General features: G+C 35.5%; 1 protein-coding gene across 5 annotated transcripts in view; it reads right to left on the bottom strand.

The window, feature by feature from the left end:
• LRRC4C (leucine rich repeat containing 4C) overlaps positions 1-20,071 on the bottom strand; it is a 498,215-nt gene that overhangs the window by 36,148 nt on the left and 441,996 nt on the right. For 2 of the 5 annotated variants that reach the window (XM_032188015.1, XM_032188014.1), the window contains one exon: positions 16,246-16,378. The exons of 1 other annotated variant lie outside the window; for it this stretch is intronic. The gene's annotated coding sequence lies outside the window, so the exon portion shown is untranslated. Of the gene's footprint in view, positions 1-2,356; positions 2,723-7,299; positions 7,387-16,245; positions 16,379-20,071 lie in introns of those variants that run through there. 2 more of the 5 variants (XM_032188016.1, XM_032188018.1) reach the window with 2 other exon arrangements.

The following is a 20,071-nucleotide window of genomic DNA, read 5'->3' on the forward strand; positions in this document are numbered from 1 at the left end:
TGCTGTGGCACAGGCTATACACTACACATCGGTGGCAGAGCAAAGAATTCAGTTCTTTGACTTCTAGCTCACTTCATTTCCTCCACAACAGATTATCTACTAAAGAAGAGGGAGTAGAGCCATCCAGATCAGTGAGTAATTGCTCGTCTTAATCCAGCAATCTGCATTTTATATTTTTTCACAGTACTAACAAATGCAGTGCAAGATGCCCAGCCAAATGAGAATGCTGTTTTCTCTCCTTTTGAAAAGCAAATGATCCTTGCATGATTTGCAGTTACTGTATTAATTATGAAAACATTACTTACTTAGGATTTTTCTAAACCACTCTGAAAGTAAAACCATTTAAATGTTGATTCAGTTTCAGTGCCCAAGTGAACTGCCCCCAAGGAATCCCAGCCACTGAATCGCTTGAAAATGCCCTTGTAAATTAGCAAGCATTGCACAAACACTGCTGGCAAATTCAATCATTTCTATGTCGTGCTGCATTGTTATCTGCTGCTTACTTAGAGAGTTCATTCTTCCTTAATTCCATGTAGGTTAGTGAGATGATACGAATGACTTTGCTTAAGTAGCACTGACTCTATTAATACTTAACTTCATAGAATAATAAAAACAGAGCCAAAAGACTTTAAACTATCACTTGCATAGCATTTCCTCATGCTCTCTATTTTTTAAATATCTATTATCTCTTTGATGATATTTTTCCATTAACAAAAATCCTTTGTACAGTAACTGAGTTTAATGTAGTGCTATTAGAAGAAGGAAATGTAGAAGATCAAGGTTCAGGCTACAGAAAATCTGATGTCTTTCAATCCCTATGGACTTCCACTGAATTAACAAGGGCCAGGATTCTGAAAACCAGATGATGCCTATGCTATGGCTGTCAGTGGCTTCTATTACAGCTGTTGCTGTATCAGCCCTTCTAGGAATCAGAGCCATGACAGCTCTTAAATAAAATAAATTCACTCACTCATTTATTCTTTCATTGCTTGCTTCCCAAGTTACAGGAGAACTGAGAAAAACACTCAGAAGTATGCTTTTCAATGAAACTGAAATATCCAATATATTCTTTCAAAAGTAAAGATAACAATAGCATATTAAAATGTCAAAAACAGATAATTATTTTCTTACTATAAATTTGCATTACCACCCTGCAAGCAGCCATTTTGTGAGTGTAAACTCTATATGTAAAGAATAAAAAGTAAGTTTTGAAAATTTATTCTCATATTTTATAAAAAGTTTCCTAAGTTTTAGACCTCTTGACTTCATCGTATAATTATTTTGATCAGGATATAATCATTTATATTAGTGATTAATGTGATTACATAAGTATTTAAATGCCTGAGGTACTGTAAGTTAAATATAAATTAGAAAAAAAAAAAAGATGTATTTATATATCTTTTCTATTTTCAACATAGGTAATTTTCACAGAAGATTAGGAAGCAGTTTCTAATTCTAATAAAAGGCATAGACCATTTTATATAACTTTGTACTACACAGCTTTTCATTAAAACAGGGTTAAAAATGTTAACTCTCAGTGGAGTAGTGATGATTTAATTAAAGTTTGCAAACGCTGTGTTTCTAATATTTGTAAAGGAACATGAAAGATATGCAGAGTAATTCTTACTATAGTATTACAAGTGTTATTCCCTGACAGTCTATTAATATTTTCCCTATTTTATTCCCCAAACTCAAATAATTCTAATGTTGTTCTCAGACATATTACAAAGCTCCTGCCTCTTCTGTTCTTTTAGTTTCACAAACTTGCAGCAATCAGTGCTGTCTATATTTATATAGATAGGTACATGTTCTTCCTTAATTCTGGATAAATCCTTTCTTGCATTGCACATTAATAGAAATGATTAAGCCACATTTGGGTACAGAACTATAGCCCCAGTTGGCTGCCCCTCCTACCAGCTAATATTTCAGCCTTAATGAAGTTAGTCATCTTACATTAAATATAATGGTGCTAGGCAAATTGTGAATGATGCCAATAACTTGTGTAATTTTCTGAAAAGCCACTTTAGCTGTTAAATTGTCCTACTTCTTCATTCTCGTGATATTGGTAATGGAATCATTTGAAATTATGACAAGCTAAAAGCATAAATAAGCTATAAATAAAATGGTGTGTTTTGTTATAACACAAGGAGGATGCCATTCCTGGGTCTTGGTCTTACAAGCACTTAATGCAACCATATTTGTTACTTACATATGAGATTTATTTACACTGTGAGGATAGACTTATTCCATACAAAAATGGAGTAGATTTTAGTATAGCAAATAAATTGATTAACTAATTATTCTGCACTTATGATATTTAAGTAAAACATAACATTTGTCAGAATAGGAATGATACCTTATATTTCCGGAACCTGGTGAAATTCAGATTCCATCAGTCTAAAACTGGAAAAAAATGGGAAGTAAATAACATGTTATATCTGTTAAATGTGTTTTAGTTTTTAACTGAAACAAGAACCTGATGTGAACTGGAGGTGGCATAGAATCATAAAGGGAAATTACATGCAATATTGAGATTATTTTGATTGTAGACATTTGCTAGATACCCACGTGATCGGGAGATGCAAAATGAGAATGAGATGATAATTGAAATGCAAAGCAAGCAGATGAAAAGATGACATAGGGGGCAATCAAGGGGAGATTTTGACAGCTGCTTGGTCAAGTGCTGGAATCCATTAAATTGAATTACAAAATGTCACCAGTGCAGCAGCCAGTCAGATTCAGTTTACATAAGTTTGGCACAGTGAAGAGGTCATGTTTCATTAGGATTAGCCCTGTTTCTCTTTAACACAGTTCCCTGAATATCATGCAAGAAGCAATAGAGTTCCGATTTTCACAAGTTGATGGGTCTCTTGTATGCACCACTGTCATTTTAAATACTCATCTACAGCATATATTTTTGTTGTAGCTGTGCTTGCAGCAATTTAACTGCATCTTCCACACTGCATATGTCACTTAGGCAAGCAAATATAATGTTAAAATTCCAAAAGTCTAAACATAGATTATCACAGAGCTCTTTAAGAAACAGTACAGATTCTCATCTTTTTTACTTATACTTGCAGTCTTTCTCATTCTGTTCGGTCCTGGATCCTTGTGACCTTTGATTACTTGCTGCTCTCAAGAACTTTCATATAACTCTGGTCACTATCTTCATGCTTCCTCCTCAGAACTTTAAATTTTCTGAAGATATACTTTAAAATAGTCTACCATTAAGCAATCAATATCAAGTCCAGTAGTCACAACAGTAGTTTTGCTGTTGGTTTTGTTTTGTTTTGTTTTTTATTTATTTTTCTTTCACCCCAAAGAAAGACAGGTAACAAACAATATTTTTAGTATTATATCTTACTTTCTCATCATTTGCCTTAGAGGCTGTAGCTTCCTCATGGCCACCTCTTTGCATGTAAGAGTTATGAATAAAACAGCACTACTGATTAACTTAACAGTTAAGTGCAGGTCCAGGTGTTTTATGAGCAGAGAGTGTAATATGCACTGTGACAAGTATGAATGAAATAAATACGGTAAGTTTATTTCAAAATCATTTTCTATGATCTTGACTTCAAAATGCAGCCATTTTTCCTCTTACATATATATTATGCCAAATATCTGAGCCTCCAGACAGAAAAAAATATAGAATGCAGCACTAAGATAAAAGTCTGAATTTTAGAAAGCACTGATCTACCAAAAGCCTCATAACTTGAAACACATTAAGAGTACTTAGACCTTCACAGTTTCAGATTTCATATTACTCAAGCTGGTACAACACTTCCGTGAGTGTTCTGGAGCTTATAAAAGTTAATTAGTTCATGGAATCATAGAATCATTTAGGTTGGAAAAGGCCTTCATGGTCAAACCATCAACCTGACCTACCCAAGTCCCATCACTTTTCCTAAGTGTCACATCCATGTCTCTTAAATAGCTCCAGGGATGGGGACTCCACCACTTCCCTGGAAAGCCTCATTGTTTCCTCATGTCCTATCACATCAAGTATTCTCCAAATGGCACATCACCTGGCTACAGAGATGAAGAATGTGTCAAAGTGGTACACTGTCTTAGAGGAATTGACTGGTCTAGGGTTTCATCTTTCTGTATGATTTCTTGAGGGTTTTTCCTGTTCCTTCAAAGTTTTATCTGAACACATCATATGGATTGTAATTACAAATTTTCATTGTCAAATTCATTTGATATTTGGAATTATTATATGACACAATACATACGAGATATTATATTTGTTATTTGAACATATTACACACTGACATAAATCAGAAAGTAAATTTAAAAGAAGAAAAATCCCTCCTCATATTCTCTAGAAAGGTGACAGCAAATACTGCATGACTTAACCAGTCATTTAATGGCTTATATTAAATCACAGTCATATCATGTAAGTATCAAATTTTACCTTTCCACAAACCTGGAAAAAAATCAGTGAATATACCTCATTTTATTTCCTCAATCCAGGACCACACTCTGATACTGAGGGATGTCTAGCAGCATTGGAAGCAGCTTAGAATTTCCAATGGGAATAATTTATTGTGATATGCAATAACAACAAGAACATGTGAGATGGAGACAGTTTGGGATCAGTTCCAGAGAGATGCTGAGAAAGAATTTAAGCATGCATTTTAGGTCTATATCCCTCAGTTGGTTTGACCCACTGCTCCCCAAATATGTGATGTCTCAGGAAACAAGACAGTGTTTAATGAGATGGAACAGTTATTCCCCAGGACAATAGTACTCTACAGAGTAACCTGTGTATGATGTAAATCTTCAGTGGTTGTTTACCCAGCAATATCTTATAGTGGCATATTTATATATGCTGATGTAAAAACATATTGACAGCACAAGGCCATGCAGATCTTAAACACTTGGAGTAATAGCTAAATATAATAATGATTATTTTAAAAGTCTGAGATTAGGAAAATTAATCACACAGTAAAGAAAGACTTCACAGGTAGATAAGAAAAATTATATAGGGAAAGGGGATGAGGTTGCATTGCCATTAGCTGCTCTCTGTGATAGCTCATTGGGTTAGCTATTACCAAAGAAGTCAAACCTAAGTATGTGTGTGTAGTAGCTGAAACATAAAAAGCAAGCAGGAAGCTCCTGCTGGGAACACAGGAAGAAGAGGTCTTAGATTTCTCTGCATGAGGTTAGAGAAATGTTTGGAGATATGTTCCCCTGTGGAGTTCAACAGCAAAGTAACCATTAAACAGCCAAAAGCATGGCACCAGTAAAGGAGAAAGAGAAAAGGGAAAAAGCCTATACAGCAGTAGATGTGCTGTGTTAGTGACAAAAACTGGATCTAATGGTCATTACTCATCATTTTCAGCTGCACTGAGGTAGATTAGGGAAGTATTAAAAGTAATCACGAGCCTTAAAGTAAGGACCACTTGGATATTATTTTGATAAAATGCAGAATAATTAAAATAAAGATCAAAAATTTATCTGTCCATACATGAGTGCAAAGAAAAAGAAAGAAAGGAAACCTTCTCCTGCTGTTGCCCCCCCCCCCCCCAAAAAAAAAAAAAAAGATTGACAAATTGACAAGAGGAGAAACCGTAGTCTTGTTTGTCCAGAGTTGATGGAGAAATAGGAGGATCACAAACTACACTGGAAAGCCAGTTTAACAACTTGCTTTCTGCATCTTACATCATCCCCAAAAATAAAATCCCTGACAAGCCATAACGCTTACAGTGGAACAGGAGCCAGCTCCTCCTATAGAAACACTGTTTTGGCGTGATTTTATAAAATCTGCATCTTTGTCAATAAAATAGACTGCAAAGATCAAAATGGATCAAATACTAAGTGCCAGCTTTATGTCATCTCTTTGCCCCGAGGCTGCGTCCAATTGGATCTTACATCACAGACATCCATCTAATGTTTTCTTGTGCCTAGTTAACTTGAACTTCTTGACGAGCTTCATGCCTGGCTTCATGTTCCAGACATAAATCTCCTAGTAAAATAAATAATGCATGTTACATTTTTCCTAAGACTGATGGTGTTCCAAAAGAGAAAACAAAACTGGATGACACGTTTTCTTCAGAGAAAGGTGGCATCTGAGACCAGGAAGGGCACTGGATAAGTAATGTTTTCTCTAACTGCGGGCCATAAATCTCTTGGAGGTCATCCAAAGGTTTAAAAAGAAACCTGTCAGTGAGCAACAGCTCAGTTCTGCAGAGCTGGGAATTAAGAGGGATTATTATTACTTACTCCAATTTTTACACTTCCTAGAAAGCTTCAAGTCATCCTTAATTGCTGGATATAGTTCAGCTTCTTCAAAATGAGGACATCAATAAGCACAGCTGTTTTCTGCTCTCCTGTCCTGGAGAAACTGGTTACTACTGACTGGTAGAAATCACTCAAAAATACATGAGCTGAAAGGGCCCTTAACTTTCAGAAAGTTGGCTAAATGTAATAATTAAAGCAAAAGATGTGAGGAGAAATGACAAGGCAAATAGACCATTGTTCCACAGACATTTCTCTTGGCAACAGTGTCTTTCTCAGGAAGTTCCTGCCTCCTGTGTCCCCAGCTACTGTTTCCATCCTCTGAACACCCATTTGGTGGTGCTGATATAATTCCACACACTCAACAGACCACCGGGGAACCAGGTTATAACATCCACATCAAAAGCAAGCCTCCCTATAAAAGCAGATTATTTTAAAAACATTATTTTTAAAACACTATTTTTAATCTATCTTTTTCATCATGCAACCCCATAAACAGTGGTACGGATAAGCAATGGGGACAGAATCAACTTAAGCACAATGAGCTACTGAATAACTGCCTCAGGACAGAGCAGGAATAGAGCTAGGTGACACAAGGGAAGGACTCATTACTAACTAGAACACTGATCTGGAAGACAGAATGACAAGGTGTCAGTTAACCATGGTACCTATCTAGGGCAGAGGATAGGGTGAGTCAGCAACACAACAAACAAACAAAAAAACCCAACGCATAATTTGATGCATATGAGATCAGTGAAATGTTGGCAGAATTGTTTCCAAGAAGAATGTTTTTCAATGTTTTCCATGAGGTCTTTATAAGCACCAAATATGATGAGGCTATTGAAGCTTGCAAGGCAGAACTGCAAGACCAAGTCAATACAGAAGCATTGATTAAATGCAGAAGGAGAAGAGTAAGAGTAGATCAAAGGAGACAAAAAAATATCTCTGCAGAGTTGAGGTAGGAAAAAAATGGAAGGTTAATCAATTCTATCAATTCTCCTGTTAAATTATATAAATAATAAGTTAATAATAATAAAAAATCCTACTGTAAATACTTACCCATTTCTTTTGGAGGGAAATTCAAGGAGTAAGCAAATGACATCACAGTCAGGAGTATTTAGGTCTTAACTCTTCTCTTTATACTACCTACAGCCAGAGGAAGCAAAGGTTTAGGGAAGCACCTTCCTTTCTCAGACACACTGCTGAGCTCAACTCGATATTCCACTTCTCCTCCATGTACAGATCTCCAGCTGTTTTTATTGGGAGTTCTGGACACTGACTGACAGAGTTTAAACTTCCTAATAACAGCAGGAAAAAAGTGTGTATGTAGTGCACCTGAAACACATTACTCTCTCTCTCTCAGGGGAAAAAAGAAAAAAAAAAGTTCTCAGCTGCAAAGACAAGCATTTAAAAATATCCCAGATTTTCTTTCTCTACAGCTACATTTTTAAAGTAATCCTGTGCAAATGAATGAGGCAAGGTCTCAGTGGATGGCAGACATATAGGAAGAATGACTAAGACATGATCACACACTTGAAGATAGTGACATAATATTTATGTGGATGTAAACAGTTTATCATTCTATCCCTCCCATATTTACATTTTACTGGAAATGGTTTTCTACCACAGAAATCCTTACATAGGAACTAAACTGTTTCTGAGGGGGGAAGAAGTTGCAAATTTCTACTTAATTTTTTCTTAGAAAATGATGAAAGCAGAAAGCAGAGGTGTTAATGGCATGTGCATGAACACTTTTACTACAGTTGTCATAGGAGGTTAAAATCCTAAAGCCAAACAGTTCCAAATTATTTAACCTATTGTCATCACAACAGTCATCACAAGTTCAGATTCATGTTAAGTCTTATTATAACCAGTATGTATAAGGGTCAGCACAGTTGTTTACTTGTCCTCGTTATCATTTCTTGTGTGTACTAAATTCGTAGCATGACCAGGGAATCTGCAGCCTCTTTAAGTAGAGAATATAATGTATGAGAGTGAATTTGTCCTTTTCTTCTTCAGGGCACTAGAAATAACCATGGCATTCGTGGTATGACAGTGGGCATACATACATCAATGGCTCTATAACCTCACCATGAATGGAAGGAATTTAACTTTTGTGTGTGCATGTGTGTTTCAAATATACATAACTGCTATAGCCAACAAATAGCTCTTCTTCTGAATTCTAAGTCAGTCCTTCCTTTCATTCCTTCCTCTCACTCCTCCTTCCTTCATTCCAGTTGTTGCCAGTGCTCATAAATTTTATATTTTATCCGTAATAATAAGTAAACATCAACTCACATACTTAAAATTGTATCAACACTAACAAGTTTCTGTCTGACATATTAAGAAAAGAAAATAATCAAATGTATTTAGATACATTTTTATGTATCTAAATAGACTAGCACCTTATTATTAAGTCAAAGTTTCAATCCCATCCTGTTGAAAATGAGAAACTGCCTTTCTATCAGTATTAAGAGGTTTCAAATCAGGCCCTATTTGTAGAAGTCTTTTGTATTCTGAAAGTCTTTACTCTTTTCCTATTTCTCTTTTTTGTTCTATGTTGACTCCTGAGATAAGGAATAACAAGTAACTGGGAAAAAACAACAACAACCCCACACTGAAATTTGCTTCTGGGACTTAAAACGTGAGATTATGAAGATGTTAATATAATTCTCTGATCTATGTGATCCATAGTTAAGTTTTCAAATGTTACTTATTTGTAACCACTTGTGTTAACACTTTTTTAAGTGCCTAACTTGAAAATAGAGGAATGAATAAGTGATACCCGTAGGAGAACATAGAGAATACTGTATTTCTTTTATAGTATAGAATAGCATAGTATAGAATAGTGTGGATTACTATATTTCTTTTCACAAAATCACGTCTAAGCATGATGGAATAAAGACTTTCTGTTATTTCATTCACAGGATGGCACAGCCTACAGTTTTCATCCTGGAATTCTTGCCAAATTCTACATTAGACTGTCCAATAGGAAACTGCTTATTCACACAAGGCTCGGGAAAATCTGAAAATTTGGCAAGTGAAATAAATAATGTCTAATATTCCTTCTTCATCATCCATAAATCAGTGAAACTAAAAAAAAAAAAAAAAAAAAAAAAAAACCATTCTGTGAACTGGAATTGGAAATGCATGCCAGCAAGTTCAAGGAAAACACATGTAATAGAAGTTTATGTTTACATTTCGCTCACATCAGATTAAATCCCATGAAAATCAGATTTCACTCTTCAACTTCTAAAGCATTTCTCACATTGTGATTTTAATCAAACTGAAATAAAAAATAAAAAGAGAAAAATGCATCTATTGCAGGCCACTGTACTTCTGGTTTATTCAGATTTTCTTAGTGATCTTCAGTTGTTACTTGAATCTCATCAGGCTGTTAACTGGGACAGTGGAAAGGTCACTAGAAAAAAAATTCTGCTGGCATTCTGTCTGAAACAGAATTAGAATAAAAGAATTCTAGGAATACTTAAGAAAAAAAAATATCAAGGAAGAAAAACTTTCCAAAACATGGGGTTCAGGAAAGGTGCAAGCTATCATTTGATCTTGGATTAATAATCAAGAGATTCATCTATCAGAGCCTGACTGACATATTAGAGTATGCCAAGTATGGTGTCACTGTTTCTACACAAATTCCTAAACCCAGCATGCACTTTCTAGATTTTTTTTGTTCATTTTATTAGTTAGAATTTTGGTTTAAGCAAGTGAATAACCATTGATTTCCTTCTGTGACCATGTAGGATGCATAAAGTTTATATACAGCTTGAATTTGATTTGTTATTGTTAACACTGATAAACCCAGTTTTGTTTATGAGCCCCATTTTTCACTTTTATTTTCTTTTTGGATCATGACAGTTGGAAATTCCATTATTAAATGGCCACCAATTCAGACTTAAATTACTTCTGGTACTAAAACAACACTGATTTTTCATGTTGGTCATTTTAAATTTAACTTTTGGCTGCAGTAAAGGAATGGATTACAATAGCTCTCAGATCAGTCACTAGTGGATATTAGTGACATTACCCATTACTGTGAAACCCAGACATTGGTTGCAATTCTTTGTGTATATTTAGATGAACCAAGAACGTGAGAAATAAGAAGATCTGTTGCTTGATGCTCCTAACATGCAGACTGTGTGATGCCAAAACTTTAGTATTCCTCACAAAACTAAACAGAGCCACTTGTGCAACTGGGCAATTTTGTCTACCTTAGCCATTAACTTCTTTCTATAAAAAGTGTTACTTTAACAAAGTGCATGGTAGTGAACCATAGATCATCACTGTCTCTATTTTACTTCTGTGACTTAAGCAGCCTTTTCTATTTAGACAAGTTATCATGACTTCTAGTTGTGGTATCCTGGATTCTCAAAGAGCTGTAAAGACACGTGATAATGAATTTAAATGGACTATATGGAAAAAGGCTCAGATTTCAAAAACATTAAGAAAGAGTCCTAAATCCTAACTTTCTTAATCCTTCATCTTTGTGTCTTATCTTTATTTGTAAAACTGGAATAATGATCAAACAACAGGAGTTGCAAAGGTTAAAAAAAAAAAAAAAAAGACCTACACGTAGAATATACTGCTTCTAAACATGTAGTTTTGCTAAAGAAACCCATTTCTGAGTGTAGTGTTCAGAGAAGTTGAGCACTTTTGTGCTGCTTGGTTATTTAATATATTAGGCAGTGTACTACCATTTTCACTATGCTGTACTGTATTTTTAAGTATTGATCAGAGGCTCACTGTGTTCAGAGAGGCACCTCTTGTTTCTTTATGCATTTGAAGGAATTAATGATTGTGAAGCAGTCAAATACTCTTGTAATCAGCACACACACACAAAGAATCATAGATATAAATCAAGGGGATTAAATAAAGACATCGCTTCCCTCATTTTGGCATACATCTCAATGTTGTAGAACACCTTTTTACTCTTTGCTTCCATAGCTCTTTTCATGAAGTGTCATAGTGCCATAATATACCAATGTTAGAAAACTACTGAAAATAATAATATGATAGTATATAATAGTCTATTTGTCAAATATAAAGCAATGCTTTAATATATTAGAAATATATGCTCAATTTAGCTTTAGTTCACCTATGTTAGCTACTATATTTTATGCCATATAAAATCGGTTTTATCTGTACAGCTCACTTGCTTTACAGAAAAAAAATGCAGGGATTACCCCCAAAATAAATTTTATTTTACCTAATTTAGTTCAAATATCTGTATAGCTGAAAAGAACAACAATTTACTGGATTAAAATAATCTTCAGCCCCAAAACACAAAGCATATCCAGGTCTGCCTGGTGATGTGGGCTGTCTCTTTGCCATCTGCTCCTAAGGAGGAAGAACACAGGACTGTTCTGCCAGAGGGAATTCCTTCCCAAAGGCTGCTATTTGGCAGCCATCGTCTCCATACTGATGCTTATGGAGAAGTAGGAAACATTCCCAGCACCTGTGTCTCAAGGTACAGCTCCTTTAATTTACTTGCATACATAATCTTTTGAATTTCTACCCACAGCAATATAGGCAGTCCTATTTCACTCGATTCATTTTTATCCCCAGTACAAGACCAGTTTAAAAATAAAAATGAAAGCTATACCTAGCAAAACTTGAGATTAAAGTTTTGCACAGTGCAAGCAAACAGAGCATTGCAAGCCAAAACAAAGCAAACAAACAAAACAATGTAAAATGTTATTCTAATGAAAATGTTGTTCCAATCTATGCTTACAACTAGGTTTCATTCACATTCCTCATGTAAAATGTCTTTCAGTGTGTTTTTGCTCAACAGCTATAAAGTCATGTTTTATAGAATCATGCCCCCTTCATGCAGCTCCACAAGAATAACTGTCTTCTCCAGCTACTTTGATACAGCTTTAAATGCCCTAGGGAGTTCTAGCTGCAGTCAGACACCTTGTGTATATAAATTGGTTTCAGTTTGCTCTTTTAATAATCATATTGCTTAATGCAGGCAGTTCATTTGGTAATGTTCAATTCTTGTTACAGCTATCAATACCTTCATAAGAAATGTTATTCCAGACATTGCATATAAATAAAAACTGCTGTGCGTCTGACGGTTTCTTACAGAAACCTCACCTCCTACATACATACAAATGGCAAAAAAATAAAAAGTGCTTTGCCTGCTGTATCTCAGAATAAATCCTTTTCTTCCCCTCTCTCCTCCTTTTACACGGCTTCTTTTGTCACAAGACATTTAAAGTAGTTTGGAGCTAATTTTTTTAATCAATTATATGTTGCTAAATAAACGGCTAATCTTTTGCAAGTTCCCAAGATGTCAAGGGAATTAAGGAATTTCACTGAGTATTCTTTATTTGGATCAATTTTTCTACCACCAGTTTCATTCTACTGTAGCCAAAGCAACGCTTCCACTAAAGCAAATGTTAAAAATTGCAGGACAGGACCCTGAAACACAACAGGAACTAGAATATTCTGAGAAAGGTACCTAAAACATTCAGTCTCAGAAAGAATAAATACCCTACACTGCTCTCCTTCAGTACCAAACAACTAGTTTCCTGTCTTATGTCATAACAGAACTTGAGGAAATCGGGATAAGTTGCCACAAAAGGTAAAAAAATGAAATAATAATGGAGAAATAACAATACAAAACAAAAGTGGTAGATGAACAAAAACAACAATGCTAGAGAGGGAGAAAAGAAAGAAGTAAATTGGGACACTGAATCCTAACACACTGAAGGGGTGAGCTTTTCTACCAGTTTTAATGAAGGAGGAATTTCACACAGTGAGTTTAAGCAAAAAGAAGGCGTCAGTTTTCCCACAAAACATACAAAATTCATTAAATACGGTGTTCTTGGCTGTGGAATACAATGTGTATAGCACTGAGTAACACCAGTGAGGGCTGCTTGGTAACTTGTCTCCTTTATATTTGATTTCTCAGATCACTCCAAAGATCCAATGGTCTGTTTTTGGGATGTCACAATCTTTAGCTTTCTGTAAAATATTAAAGAAATTGCTAAGTTTTCCTAACTCCATTTTTCTCGAAGGCTATCAACTTCAGTTCCATCTAAGGGTTCTTTCTTCTTACTTAAATCTTTGGAGGTCCCTTGGTAAACATAAATAAATAAAAATAGAAACTTCACAGTTTTCATTTATGGAAATGAAATGGAAAAGAATATACATATATATAGTTACTTAGTTGAGTGTTCCCTTTGCCTGATAGCAATGGACACTGCCTACACAGTTTTGCATGGAAAACATCCTTGCTTTGTGATTTCAATCTCAATTGCCAGCTATGTAGAGCTAGTTGTTGTCGCACAGGTCAGTATCTATAGCCATTCAAAACAAGTATTTTTCTAAACATGTCTATATGAATTGTTACTAGGTGAAAAGAACTTCTGGTTTTATTTGAATATCTCATTTCTGCTGTTCAAAATGCTGGGACATACCTCATTCTCAAATGCAATTTTTCATTGTGTATAAGGATATTATTAATTCTGAAGCTGAATGTCCTTTCAATTAATTTGAAAGGCTTGAACTTTTCCACAAAACATAGAACAGAACTGGTTGCTTAACTGGTTACTTAGGAAAGGAAGAAGAAAAACAGAACAAGCTAGATCATCTAGTTCCAGTCCCAGTTGCCACAGGGAAAAAAATAAATAAAAAATTAGAACCATTCATCTTAAAATAGACCAAAAATAAGTAGTAAGTACTTATCATACAGAAACAGAAAAGTGAAATGCAAGCACATCCGGAGTAAGCTGAGCAGCCAAAGAAATGCAAGTAAAAAGCTCCATGTGCTGGAACAATGTGAAACATTTGAAGTTCCCACCAGGAACAAAATATGGTCAGAATTCAAGAATATATACCTACTACTGATATCAGATTGATATCAACACAAATGAAGACAAAAGCCTCTTACCAAAAATATTGGTAATAAAATAAAATAACCTTTTAACATCAAGATATCATGTTATATTTAAACAACATTCTTATCTTCCCCATTCTTGAGTCACAGTGACATTCACAACACTAGTTCCCATGAAACACAGTTAAAGCAGTGAATCAGAAACTGAAACGTCAATCCACTAAGCACCCTGTTTCTCATTAAGTGTAGGGCTTGGAGAAGTTCAAATTTTACTTAGTACGTTGCAAATGAAGAGATCTCAGTTTCATCTCATCTAGCTTCAGTTTTCTTTCCCTGAAGGGTTGTAACTTCTTTCCAGTGTAAAGTCTGGCACCCAAACCACTCTGTGGCACTGAGGTCACAGAAGCATCAACAAAGGTACATTACAAAATTGCTACTCATTTTATTTGTTAAAAAAATGCAGCAAGAAAACATCAGAAACACAGCTTAGGATTGAAGCCAGCTCCATTGGATCTCAGACTAGTTCTAACCATAAGCAAGCTAGCTATTCTTGTCTTTCATTTACAGTAAATTACTTGCAATCAATTGATGCAATTTTTATAAAGACTACTGGACCCTTATAAACAAAAAGCCCTATTAGCTCATTTTTTCTACACAATAAAAAAACAAATTAGGTCTGGATAACTTAGACTAAATTGATTAGTGAGACCTTTGAGTGGAAGAGTTCTGAAAGGCAGACTACGAAACCAAAATTATGACTTTTATATATATATGAAGTGAGAGGTAAGACCTCTCACTTTCCTATATCAACCATTTCTTCTGTCACTCATACTTTAATAACTTCTCCCAGATAATAAAGTACTTTCTATTCCTTATAGAAGGCTTTTGACTCTCACTTTCTACCACAGCTATAGGTTATACAGAGACATAAATAACTCCAAGTAAGTTATGTGAGTGCAGATTGGCTGGTTTTCTGGCAGCTGCCAAGCCTGGTGAAGCATGGAAGCAATTTGTGAATTGAAGCAGTGTAATCTATGAATGGTTTTAATTAATGTATGCCAAGGAGCTGGACTGAGTTCACCAGCAACAAAAAGGAAGGTATTTCTCAGAGACATTTGAAAGCCTAGCCTAGTACTCAACCAGTCAAATCATCCATACTCCTGAGCAAAGGAAAAAACTTTCCTAATTAAATGATGTTTTGTTCTTTTTGGTTGTCTCAAGAGATACGGAAATAGAACCTTATGAAAACTTTTGCATCAAAAATCCCATTTCATTTTTTACCGGTGTGATTTTCCATTGTTAATATTCTTAGTCTCTGCATATATTAAGGCACATTAATAAATGAAAGAAGTAAGTCAGCTTGTCAGGTATTTTGTAAAGTATCATGGGACATGATTGGTTTAGGATGAGTGCACAAAATCTGTTTGTTCAGCAAACTTAATTATAGCTGAGGACCAGTAAATACATACATAGCATGGACATACTGAGATTTAACTGGGCTCAGATGTACACAACATAGCTGAACTTTTGGGACAGCTGAGAAACTTAACATTCATTGACTGGTACTTCTTGGTTGAACTCTCTCTTAACATGAAGAAAGCAGCATTACAGTTAGGATGCTGAGGGATAACAGATCTTTAGTTTGCTCATTCTCTTGGACTTCTGAAATGTTAGCAATAGAAACATCCATATTTAAGGTTCTGGGAGAAAGACAGTCTCCATAAACACAATAGTTAAGCCTCAAAGATAAGACCAAAATAAGCCAACCAAACATAATTATGTACTGTGAAAAATAAAACTATTAAGTCACCCTAGGAAACAACATTTAATTACTCAAAGTTGTGGCAGATATGCTGGCATTGTCATAAGCCCTATGAGGAATTTTTTGGTAAGCTGCTGTAAATTTTGTGTGTTCTCAAACAGGTCCGAGGGAAGGCAAGAAAAGCACTGTAAGATAGAGCCTTCAATTTCTCACACAAGGAAGGGAGTTGAAAGCCAGGGCTTTAAGAAAGATTTGCAGGAGACTTATTATGAGCACTTGGACAGCGTTAAAAGTATGTGCTCCTGTTCCCTACTAGTTTTCTGCCATGTGCTACATCCATGAGCTTTAACAGCAGACTGTGCAGAAGTATCCTAGCATGAATTACCTTTTCAGTAGGTTTACCGTCTTGGGAGGTGATGCTTCTCCTCGTTTTCCAAACTACCCCTGGACCTTCTCATTCTACCAGCCCATTGGAGACGTTTCCACAAAGCTGCCTGGACCCCACCACAGCATCTACCCTGTGGAAGAAACAAATTTTGAAAATCCATGATGCATCAATTAAATCTCCTAGAGACAAAATCATTTGAAGATGTTGAGAGAGAGTAAGTAATGTAGACTAAAACATGATATAGAAGAGCTGTCATTACACTACCCGAGAAGGTAGGAGAGTTGCAAGATATGCTGTTCCTTCAGCATACTTGTATGTATAACACGACTACTAAAAGTGCACTTAATTTTGGGAAGGCTTAAAGACACAAATACAAGCACAGAGATTTCACAGGCAGCAATTTGTTAATAATGTGATCACTTAATCTTGCATATGAAAACCTTGCCTGCTACTGCATTTTTACAAGCTTAACAGTAATGAGAAGAGTGTGTTTGTTACTGCTATATTTCTGTAATGTGTAGCTTCATCATACATAAAGGATATGGTGGTAGAAATGAGATCTTTCCACTGTCATTAATAGCAGTGAAACACATACACATTTCGAGGCTGAAGTATACTTTCCAGCATTTGAACCTTCCTTCATTTGGAGTCTTAGATGCAAATAGTGATAAAATGAAAATGGGACAAAAGTTTAAAAATTAATTACTCTGCAAAAATATTTTCCACTTATAGCCTGAACAGATTGGACATACCCTAGTTAAATCAATGAATAAATAAATATTAAAAATAATTTTCATACATATAATTTCATAGCTTATAAACACTAATAGGCAAGAGATACAAAACAGACCTTTTATTTAAAATCTTTTAAAATTACTGCTCATTTACTAAAGAAAAATAAATTCCACTGGCTCATGTTTATGACTAAAGACAACAGTAAATGGTGACTCCAGATAACCCATGTCACTGATTCTGTTTTTCAAAGACATGACTGCTTTCTATTCCTTTGGCCTCGGCTGCCTAGCAACCTCCACAGAGCTTTCTTAGTCTATACTAATTCTGGACAGTTTTTATTTATATATTTATTTATGAGAATGTCTATAAGAAAGATACAGAAACAAAGAGCTGTTTGTTCCTTGTTTCTAACACTGGATTCTAAACAGATCACCTCAGTGGTTCAGCAAAGGACACAGTCCTTGGTTTTGCAATGAGAGGTACCTACCTCCTTGAAATTGGGAACTAAGCAAATCCCACTTTCCATGAGACAACAGCTGAGTCTCTGTAAGAAGCTCCTGTTGTAATGGGCACTGATATTTCTTGCTGTCCCTGTTGATTTGTTTCTTTGATACGCTTTTTCACCCTGAAATACTAGCTGTTTATGTAAGGCTCCTGCTTTCATGCAGCCTGGAGCTTTTACGTAAGATGAAGACAGTTTGTGCTGCTGTACTGAGTCACTAGCAGTTCCTGCATCATCCAAGCACTGGAAGAAAATGGAGATTAAAACTCATCTCCTGCTGTGTCTGTGACTCAAAGTGGGACAGTTTGGAAGGAGATGGGACTACTTATAATAAGTAGTTTGAAACTGGATATGGACTGTCTCTCTCTGAACAAGTCAGAAGCTTTCTTGGAAATGCCTATTTCCTCAGGGCTTTTTCCTTCATGGGTTTTTCAAAATTGAGGACTGCACAGAAAATATACCAACACTACGTGAGAAAATACTTACTTTCTTACCAATTCAATTCATATACCACTTTACAAATACTGCTAGATCAATTCATCCCCTGATCAGCATATCCCTCTTCTCCAATCAGGAGGGAGAAAAAAAAAAAGAAGAAAAAAAAAAAGGTCAAAGACGTTTCCTAATCTGCTCTTCACTCTTCAGAATAGTGGTCATATCTTGTGGTCACATGGCAGTGACATGGCTTTTGTATCTCACGTCTCACTACCAGCAGAGCTATATATAAACAAAATACTTATTTATTTATTTATTTATTTATTTTTTTTTTTAAAGTAGTATAAACAACCACCAAAGAAAAAGTCAGGTTTACTTAAAAAAAAATATCTGCATCAACCTATTTTAATTTGAGTCATGCTGAGACCATGATGGTTGTAAGATTATGGAAGTACATGTACATCTTGGTGTTTGTCTGTATGAAGGCATCAATGTTCATTTATGCCAAACTTAACAGTACAAAATAAGTATATTAAATCTGAGCTACTGTAAAAGAAAACCAAAAATATATTGAATCATAACAGTGTCCAGCAAAACTAAAAACTAAATGGATGATAGAAAATGATTCAAAAATAACCTAGTAGATAAAAAAAGCTTCATTTTTAGGTTTTTAATGAACAGTGGAAGCATCCACAGAAATAGATGTACAAAGAGATTCACTAAGCAGGAGAAAGAGTTTTTCAGTTCAAGGAATCACTACTGGTAATTTTCTAAGTTGCTTTACCTCTGTCATTCCATGCAATGACATAAGTTTGTAGTTCCCTGAAAAAGTCTCAATTTGTGCTCCTTGGAGTTACTATAATACAAAGAAATTCTGACTACACAGTTAAGTAGCTGCTTATTGATAAGCACTTTCCTCATACTTATGTTCACTTTTTACACTATACCATCATTAAAGCAAAAATGGAGAGTCTGGGATTTCCCACTCTTGCAAAATATAATCATGGTTTCATGTGCTCTACAGTGTTAAGCCAACCTCCCTGGAAATAAAGCTAATGAAGAGTACCAGAAGCATACACTTGCGTATCTGTTTTCCCACTTTCAGCAAGAAATCTTCTTTTAATAAGTCCAAGAACATGTAAATTGACAATAAAAACATTTTTCATGCACTTTTATAAAAAATTGTTATAATAGGTTTTACTACTGTTGTTGTTTAACCCAGTGGGCAGCTCAGCACCACACAGCTCTTTGCTCATTGACACCTCCAGTGGGATGGAAGAAAGAAATTTGGGGGGGGAGGGGGTAAAAGCTTGTGGGTTGAGATAAAAACAGTTCAATAGGACAGAAAATGAAAATAATAATGATTATAATAATTAAAAGAATATCAAAACAAATGATGCACAGTGCAACTGCTCACCACCCGCTGACCAATGCTCAGCCCGTCCCCAAGCAGCAACCCCCACATCTCCCAGCCAGCCACCCCATATTTATTGTTCAGCACAATGCCACAGGGTGTGGGACATCCCTTCAGTCAGTGTGGGCCAGCTGTCTTAGTTCTGTCCCCTCCCTGCTCATTGTGTACCCCCAGCCTCCTCGCTGGCAGGGCAGCACAAGAAGCTAGAAAGGCCTTGGCCCTTTGTGAGCACTGCTCTGCTCAGAAACAGTGGTGTGTTATCAGCAGCATTCTCATCCTCAATCCAAAACACAGCACCATACCAGCTGCTAGGAGGAAAATGAACACTATCCTAGCTGAAACCAAGACACATACACAATGAAGAAAGTGTGTTAAAGTAGTCATTGGACAAAAACCTTTGGAAACATGCAAAAACTAGAGAAAGAGAAATCTCTCAAGACACATGAAAGAACAAATTACAAGGAGTCTCATCATAATTTCTGAAGTCTGTAATGAGGTTTGAGTATGGAATCTAGTATAGATTTATACTTTATTTATACAGTACATTTATTTATACAGTACATTTATACTGGCAAATCTCACCTGCCATACACTTATGCTTAAAAAAGAGTTATACTGAAAAGATTGATTTTGGCCATCTTCCTCCCTTCCAGTGCTCCTCAACATAAAAAAGAGAGCTGTAAAATGGCTTATTTATCTGGTTATGGACTACTACAGCAAAATGCAGTGTTAAAGAA

The sequence above is a fragment of the Aythya fuligula genome, chromosome 5 (genome assembly GCF_009819795.1).
Source record: "Aythya fuligula isolate bAytFul2 chromosome 5, bAytFul2.pri, whole genome shotgun sequence".
Classification (NCBI taxonomy): domain Eukaryota; kingdom Metazoa; phylum Chordata; class Aves; order Anseriformes; family Anatidae; genus Aythya; species Aythya fuligula.